Source organism: Ornithorhynchus anatinus, chromosome 13 (assembly GCF_004115215.2).
Source record: "Ornithorhynchus anatinus isolate Pmale09 chromosome 13, mOrnAna1.pri.v4, whole genome shotgun sequence".
In the NCBI taxonomy this organism is placed as follows: domain Eukaryota; kingdom Metazoa; phylum Chordata; class Mammalia; order Monotremata; family Ornithorhynchidae; genus Ornithorhynchus; species Ornithorhynchus anatinus.
In genome coordinates, this window is record NC_041740.1 from 25,438,829 (window position 1) to 25,448,254 (window position 9,426).

The 9,426-nt window shown below is 41.8% G+C and overlaps 1 protein-coding gene across 6 annotated transcripts in view; it reads left to right on the plus strand.

Annotated features, from left to right (window-relative positions):
* NAPEPLD (N-acyl phosphatidylethanolamine phospholipase D) overlaps positions 1-9,426 on the plus strand; it is a 34,973-nt gene that overhangs the window by 14,676 nt on the left and 10,871 nt on the right. The gene's annotated exons all lie outside the window — the stretch shown is intronic.

Below are 9,426 nucleotides of genomic sequence, written 5' to 3' on the forward strand. Positions count from 1 at the left end.
GGAACTGTCAGGGTATACTGGTCTTCTTAGCCCCAAACAAATAGATTTAGGTTCCCTATGAGTAGCTTGCTAACTCTGCTTAACTGTATTCCCAAGCACTTAGTATAGTGCTCTGCACATTGTAAAAACTCAGTAAACACCCTGGATTGATTGATTTCTGTACAGACACAAAGCACAGATATTAGTTGTTCTTCTCTCAGTTTTAAGCCTGCACCATACCCACCTGTGATTATACAATTGCTTATGTACTCTAATTATCCAGTCCCTTCCAAGGCCCTGGCATCTGTTTCCTTCCACAAATCTCCTGAAGGCCTCTGATCATGGGCATCCTTAATATAGACTGTAAGCTCTTCTCCAGACTGTAAGCTCATGGGCAGGGAATGTGTCCATTTATTGTCACAGTGTACTCTCCCAAGCTTTTCATACAGTGCTTTGCACACAGTAAGCACTCAGTAAACACGATTGTGGATTAATGAATGAATATGAGTGGCACAGTGTATAGCAGCATTTGAAAGCTGTGAGCACGTGATTTCACATCTGCTGGTTGAAACCCTGTTCGAATAGTTTTACGAAAGAATGTGGTGGCTAGCACATGTAATGAGGTGGCATTTTTCTTTGGAAAAGCTGAATGCATTTTAAGCTTTGGAGAGTTAAGGAGTGGGGAAATAATTTTGCATACATTATCTGTGGGAGACCACAGTCATTAAGGTCCTATTGGATAATTAAGTCTGGGAGCTTTAATCCCGTTTCCTTATCCCGAGCCTACCAAGAGTCCCACTGCCCAAGGAAGTCAACTTTTGACCTACAGAATGTTTTGCTAAGCCTTAGTTAATTTACGGTTTTCTGGGAGGTGGTGTGGAGGTCACTGGGGGAGAGAGAACAGTGCCTTTCAGGCAGATTTAAAGAGATAGAGGGAAGGAAGAACTGTAGACAAGTAGTAAGTGTGAGCTTGGAATCCCTAAGGACACTTCTAGACAGACACACACACACTGTAATGAGCCAACGTTACAAAAAAAAATACTTCTACAATTCAGATTTTAATTAATTCAGACTGGTCCCCCCGTCTCCTCCAGCCCAAATTAGTGACGTTGCACTATTGGAAGGGGAAAAAGAGTTAAACTGATGTGGAAACCCTTGTGTGTAAATATGGCCAAAAAACAATTGGAGAAATTCTGATTTGGAATTTCCCTGTTTTGCTAGTATGAACTCATTAACTTTTGAAGTCATCAAGGGGTAGAGTTAATTCAAGGAACTTGGTAAATAATAGATACCATGGTGGGCAGAGGGAAGGTAATAAAAGAAAATTGTTGTTGAAATAGAGCTCGGAGAATTATAATACATGCTTGTTCTTCTGAAAATATATTACCCATGCGTGCAGTCGTTCCAGTGATATATTTGTCCTCATCAACCTTGTCATCATAAAATGTAATAGCTCAGGCAATCCTCAGCTTGACAAATGAGGGAGGATTCTCCGGTAGGCAATTAATCTAAAAATAATTTAGAGAATGTATTTTGGATATTCATTAAGGAGGCAACTTTCCCTTGCCAGATATATAACGCTCAGTCCTGGAAATTTATTCTTTCCTCTTTATTACAATGCTAGCCTTGTCCCAATTTCACAGTGTGAATTTTTTGGCGGTTAGGGAGCACTCAGTTTTGCTACAGCATGCCTTTTCATGGTGAATTTTGGCTAGACGCTATTCAGCGTTTGTTCATTCTTTCATTCAACAGCCTGAGCACATTTGGCTACAGCTCAATGTAGTGGTGGAAGAAATAGTGTGTGTGGTGGCATATACTCTTGATGCTAAATCCAGTGAGTGTTGCAGTTCAAGTTTTCCTTGACACAAGGTTTTTCAAGAATGCAACCTCTGTAGTATAGGGAAATTGGGTGTATTTGGTCTTTCACTTGCTTCTGAAGTCATTGTACAGCAACTATTTGATTTCTTAAAGGCTGCCCTATGTACTAGAAGCCCAGGTAAACTGTGTGTCCCAGAACAACAACAATAACAACAACAAAAAAAACCCAGGCCTTCAAGTGTAAAGTTTGCTTGGTTATTGGCAAAGGAAAAGGGACATTGGGGTGAAAAATCAGTCCTTTCAAAATGTGGAGGTTCATCCAAGTGAGAAGAGCAGGAAAGGCCAAAAAGTACACAAGATGAAAAATAAGATGGGGACAGAAAGGAGCGTGGTGTAGTAGGTAGAACAAGGGCCTGGGGGCTGGAAGAACCTGAGTTCTAATCCCAGCTCTGCCACTTGTCTGCTGTGTGACTTTGGCCAAGTGTCTTCACTTCTCTGGGCCTCAGTTTCCTTAACTGTAAATTGGGGAATAAGACTGTAACCCATGTGAGACGTGGATTATGTCCAACCTGGTTAGCTTGTATTCATTCATTCAGTCATATTTATAGAGCGCTTACTGTGTACAGAGTACTGTACCTACCCCAGTGCATAGTACAGTGCCTGGTGAATAGTAAGCGAGTGCCTGGTGAATAGTAAGCACTGAACAAATATGATTAAAAACAAACCAAAAAAATGGAATATGAGAAACACCTTACAAGGCTCCAAGATTGTGAGCCTCATGTGTTCAATTAATGGTATTTATTGAGAGTTTAATCAGTGGTATTTATTGAGCACTTACTATTTGTAGAGCACTGTTCAAAGCACTGGGGAGAGTACTATTCAGTTTCTGGACTCAATCCCTTCCCATAGGGAGCTGACAGTCTACAAGGGGGAGTCAGACATTAAAATAACGGGGACTCTGTCTGATCAATTTACCTTGTATCTTCCCCAATCAATCAATCATATGTATTGAGCACTTACTGTGTGCAGAGCACTATACTAAGTGCTTGGGAAAATACAGCATAACAGAGAAGTCTGTACTCCCTGTCTCTACTCCCTACTCTACATTCCCTGCCCACAACGCACTTACAGTCTAGAGGGGGAGCTGGACATTAATACAAATATGTATTTGTATTAATATATTTAATTAATATATGTAAAACCAATACAAGTGGTAGAACCAGGATTAGAACCCAGGACCTTCTGGCTCCCAGGCCCTTGCTCTATTCATTACACCATCCTGCTTCAATAAGGAGCTGATGGTCTAGAGTAGGAGACAGACATTAAAATGAATAAAAGACTCTGCTTCCAAACTTTTAGAAAACTCTCATTCCTCCAAGCATCCTTTGGTGCCAATTTTGGGACTAGAAGCTCGGCTGGACTGGCCAGTAGCCTGACTCAGTATAACATTTTTTACGTTCACCCGTTCCGAGGGAGGGAAGCCATTTTGACTTGCCAGAAATCTTACTGCACGATTGCGGAGGCCCAGTCTTGAAGAGAACACACACTGCTCTTACATTTCCCATCTGTTCCTTCGCTCAGTGAGCCAAGCTGCCTCCTGCCTGGAGATATATATTAAGTATCCACCATTTCAGTTAACATTTCATTCAGTTAACATTTCAGTCCAGTGGATTGGGTAACCTCTTGGCTAGTTTTCAACACATTTAATTACAAAATGAGTTGTCCAACTCCTGTGGTAAACACCAAAGCGGCATTTCCATTGTTTTTTCCACAGTGTAATGGAAAAGCACTTGTTCCAAGTCCAACGATACCTTGACTAGATGCTCCATTTCCCGGTGTGCCTGCGGAATTGCAAACAAGTGCCTAATAATTATAATAATAATTATGGTATTTGTTTAGCGCTTACTATGTGCCAGCCACTGTACTAAGCACTGAGGTAGATGAAACAAATTGGGTTGGACACAGTCCCCATCCCACGTGGGGTTCACAGTCTCAATCCCCGTTTTACAGATGCAGTAACTAAAGCACTGAGAAGTGAAATGGTTTGCCCAAGGCCTCAAGCAGACAAGTGGTGGAGTTGGAATTAGAACCCATGACCTCCTGACTCCCAGGCCCTTGCTCTATCCACTATGCCATGCTGCTTCCCATGCTACTCCCCTAGGTACACAGCTTTAGCCGACGAGAACTTTGCATCCTGAAACACATTGAAGATCCAGGGAATTACCTAGGAGAGTTTTCTCAAAGCCTGGAAGCATAGTCTTTTACTGGATTCCAAGTTTTTTAAAATGATATTTAAGTGCTTACTATGTGCCAGGCACTGTACTAAACACTGGGATAGATATAAGCTAATCAGGTTGGACGCAATCCATGTCCCACATAGGGCTCTCGCAGCCTTAATCCCCCATTTTGCAAATGAGGGAACTGAGGCCTGGAGATGTGAAGTATTTTCCCCTAGGTAACACAGGGGATCTATGGCATAGCAAAGATTGGAACCAGGCCTCTGACTCGCAGGCCCGTGCTTTAGCCATTAGGCCACACTGCTTCACTCTGTTTTATATCACTTAGTCTGCTCTGCTGGCTTGTGGGTGCCCTCTTCTCAGAAGCATGTAGGATTTACCCCTCTTTTTCACAGCCCTTATGTACATAACCCTTAATTTAGGTCATTTCCCCTTTCTGAAATTTACATTAGTATCAGTCTCCCCTGCTAGGTTATAATTTCTTTTGTATATGGTATTTGTTAAACGTTTACTATGTGCCATGCACTGTACTAAACTAATGAGTTAACTATGTTGGACTCAGTCCCTGTCCCACATGGAGCTCTCCTTTTTACAGATGAGGTAACTGGGACCCAAAGCAGTAAAGTGGCTTGCTCAAGGTGATACAGCAGATAAGTAGAAGAGCAGGATTAGAACCCAGGTCTTTCTGACTCCAAGGCTTGTGTTCTCTCCACTAGGCCACACTGCTTCTCTTGAGAACAGGGATTATGCCTACTAACTCTTCTGTACACCCCCAAATGCTTAGTACAATGCTGTGTCCGGAATAAGTACTTTGTAAATAATATTGATTGATTGTGATGATAATTTATTATTTTGGTCTCCTATACCTATAGAATTTATCAATTTCTTCCTTTGTGTCAAGCACTGTGCGAAGCAAGTCCACTAAGCTATAGTTATGAATAATTTGTTTTTTATGATTTTTCCACTGTGCATTTCCTCAGCACTTTGCCCCATTAGAAAAAAAGTGTTTTCCAAATTCAGTTATAGGCACAATGATTAAAAAAAGAGAGACAGCTGATCCTCACAATAGTCATTTGTCCCAGGCAGTCAAGAAATGAATGGCCGGCTTTCTTTCCCTTTTATGAGAATAACAATGAAATTCACAATAAAATCTTAGAATATTGCAGTTAACAATATGGCAGGCTTCCTCCTTGCTAGATTCTGGGGCTTTGATTCATTTATCTCTTCCACTTGAATTCCCAGTTTTTTAAATAAACTGGATTTTTTTGGGAATAAATAAGGTTTTCTGTAATTATTAAGTCCAGAATTGTTTGTAGCTGTTTATTTGGGAGGAGCATCATGGTGTAACAGAGCATGGAGCACCTGGGTTCAAATCCTGGCTCTGTCACCTGTCCGCTGTGTGGCCTTGGGCAAATCTCATCACTTCTCTTTGCCTCAGTTTCCTCACCTGCAAAATGGGGATTAAGACTGTGAGCAAAGTGTGGAACTGGCTCATTATCTTGCATTTACCCAAGCAGTTTGCACAGTGCCTGCCACATAGTAAGTGCTTAATAAAAACCATAAAAAAAGTATCTTTGCTCTTCCTTTCCCCTTTTTCTTTGCCCTTGTCCCACATGGAACTCACATTCTAAACTGTAAGGGAAAGCAGGGATCTTATCCCCATTTTACAGATGAGAAAACTAAGGCCCAGAGAGCATAAATGACTTGCCCAGGTTCACTCATCAGATTGGAGGCAGAGTGGGGTTTGGGACCCAGGTCTTCTGACTCCCAGCCCCAAGCACTTTCTGAACAGAGAGTTGGTGGAAAATGATTTGGTTGATACACTGGGAAAAAGGGAAACTGAGATTTTCATAAATTCAAGCCCTTTGATCACAAACGTAATCAGGAAATTCGGAACGCAATGTTCCTGCCAAGTGATTAGTGTTTATTGACTTAAATCTATGTACTTAACCATCCAGTGCTTAGAAATAGCTTCTAAAATGAGCTTAGAACAATCATTTCATTCCCAGCTTCCTATTGGGAGCCTAAATGCACCACAAATGCCCCTGAAATGCATGAAGAAAATAGTTGAAAAAATGTGAGTTGACAATTTTTGAGCACTGGCAAAAACTTAGGTCATTTCAGCCCATTCACTTGCAAAATCAGTGTTTTACATTTCTGCAGCAGCTCTCATTTACTTGGTTTTAAAAAGGTGAGTCTTTCTCTCCCAACAGAATTCAGGACTGTTCTTTGTAGCAAGAAACAACTGTCATTCCCTAACTGCCCTATTTACTGGCTTCATAAAATGGTCCCCAAAATTCGGTTTCCCACAAATATTTGAGGAACCCATTCTCCTTTGTTTATATAGTATTTAAATGCATACTATTTGTTGCCGAATTGTACATTCCAAGCGCTTAGTACAGGGCTCTGCACATAGTAAGCACTCAATAAATACTACTGAATGAATGAATGAATGTCAGGCACTGTGCTAGGCGCTGGGGATAGATATAAGCTAATCCGGTTGGACCCAATCTGTATCCCCATGGGGTTCACTGTCTTAATTCCCATTTTACAAATGTAACTGAAGCCCAGAGAAGCAAAGTGACTTGCCCAAGAACACAAACAGCAGGCAAGTGGCAGACCTGGGATTAGAACCCAGGTTCTTCAGACTCCCAGACCCGAACTCTATCCACTAGGCCACGTTGCTACCTTTTGAGATGTGTCCTGGAAGTAGAATGAAGGGTCAGCGATCTTTCTATTTGCCAAACACAAAGTTCTTATTTGCTCTGAGCAGCAGGTAAGTGGCTGTTGCCAAACTGCTTTGTGTTCTTTGTGTTCTGTTTCCGTGGTTATCTCACATCTATCCTTGTTGAAAACTGGAAAAGTGCCAAGTGAAGTATTTTTTTTTTTTAGGAGGCATGATTTGCTCAAGTTGCAGCTCCTGGAGTTTATATCTGCCATGCCTCTCACCTCCTTGTCCAGGGTAAACCAGCCATTTAAACAATAGCATCTACTAAGCACAAATTGGTACAGAGCACTGTGTTAGGCACTTGGAAGACCACAATAAAACTAAAATGCCATGTTCCCTGACCTTGGGGAGCTTACCATTTTGGGCAGGGAGATAGGCAGACATAAAGTGTATACGTACAGTTGAAGCAGGATGAGAAACAGATTAAACTGGTAACGTACAGAGTGTGGAAAAAAATAAATGAATAATTAAATGGAATATGGACTTTGATGATTGTGGTGTTTAAGTGTTTACTCTGTGCCAAGCACCGTACTAAACGCTGGGCTAGATAGAAATTAATCAGGTTGGAAGTCATCCCTGTTCCACATGGGATTCAGTCTAGAAGAGCAGGGGAACAGGTGAAGGAAGAGAAGCAGTGTGATGTAATGTATAGACCTCAGGCTTGGGGGTCAGAAGGACCTGGGTTCTAATCCTAGCTCCGCCACTTGTGTGCTGTGTGACCGTGGGCAAGTGATTTCACTTCCCTGGGCCTCAGTTCCCTCATCTGGAAAAAAGGGGATTAAGGGTTGTGAGCCCCACATGAGACATGTATGGTGTCTAATTTGATTAGCTTGTAATTACCCCAGTACCCAGTACAGTCTCTGGCACATACTAAGTGTTTAAATACCATAAAAAAACATATTTTCCCCATTCACCACCTCAGCACTTACATACCCACACTCATCCATTGCACTTTTGGACAGTTACATGCTCTTCTATTTAGGCACTGAACTGTTCATTCAGTCAATCAATCACTGGTATTTATTGAGTACTTACTGTGTGCAGAGTTCTGTACTAAGCATTTGGGCACGTACAATACAGCAAGAGTTGGTAGACACATTCCCTGCCCACAACAAGTTTACAGTCTACAGGTAGAGACAGACACTAATCTAAATAATTTATAATATATAATTTGCAGGTATATATTTACATATAAATCAATGGTAATAAGCATTTAGTACAGTGCTCTGCACATAGTTAGCTCTCAGTAAACACCACTGACTGATTGGTATTTATTAGGTGCCTCCCCTCTCCATCTTTCCATTCCCTTTTTTCTCCTCTCTGAAAGATTGTCTGCCCTCCCCCGCCATTAAATTGTAGGCAGGGATTGTGCCTCTCCCCCACCCCCATTGATTCTCCCAGTGGATAATACAATGTTCTGCATTCAGCAGGAGCTCAATAAATGTGGCTATTCATTAACGGAACTGGAAATAGAATGTAGAGCTGTTGATTTTGCCGATTATGTGGTCACTGAGGCTGAGACATTCTGCTCCTCCAGGCTGGTGTCTGGAGCATCTCTCTAGGTTGTAAGATCATTGTGGGCAGGAAATGTGTCTGTTTATTATTGTATTGTACTCTCCCAAGTGCATAGTACAGTGCTCTGCACACAGTAAACGCTCAATAAATACGACTGAATGAATGAAATGCAGTTTCTCCAAGGCCCGATCACTCTTCTGTTCGTGGCCTCTCTCTGGGTGTGGGTCACTTTATTCAGAGCCCTTCAATCAGCCAGTTGGTGGGCAGACATAGGTGAAAACAAAGCAAGGCTCTGATTTCAAAAGAGGTGGATGGTCATTTTTAGTGGACTATGTCTTCGTAGAGGGTAGCATCCCTTTTAGTGAAGTATTAAGGCGGGTTCATGAGAGCCATGACAAGCTGAGTTGCCCAAAGACCCCCCCCCGCCCAAATCAAACAGAAATGAATAGGGATTCCAGCCACAATTTCTGAATTATTTTTTGGGGGGCTTAGTTTAGTCCTCCAAATATTTGGAAAGTTGTTCATTCCCAGTGCAATAGGTAGAGTAGCAACACATATCTGAAGATTGGGGTAGTTTCACCAATTAGTTTCACAAGGATTGGGATACTAAACAAAGAGGATAGACTAAATTTTAAGGAAGAATTTGTTAACAGGGTGATAAAACTCCAGAAACAGGCTCCTGGTGGGGGGGCGCGGGGGGCTTTGGAGGCTTGACCCTTGGAGGTATCTGAGAACAGACTTAGACAATCACTACTCTCTCTATTTTCTAGCCATTTCCTAATATTGAGGCAGTGGGTTGGATGAGATGGTTTTCTCGCTCTAAGGATCTATGCTTTGCATTTGCAAAGGAAATCTCTTGGAATACTTGACCTCATTCTTGGCTCCAAGTTTTATGAAGCATTTTAAAATTTCAGAAACATAACAATTTTCTCCAGTAAAAAAATCACCATAGCAACAGAATCAGATGTTTACTAAAAAAGTCTGAATTTATCATGCAAGTTGATTAAAACATCTGAATTCAGCAGTGTGACTAGATAAGCATCATGGCCCAGTGGACGAGGGTGGGCCTGGGAGGCATAGGACCTGGGTTCTAATCTCAGTTCTGCCTCGCAGCTGCTTGTGTGACCTTGGGGAAGTCATTTAATTTCT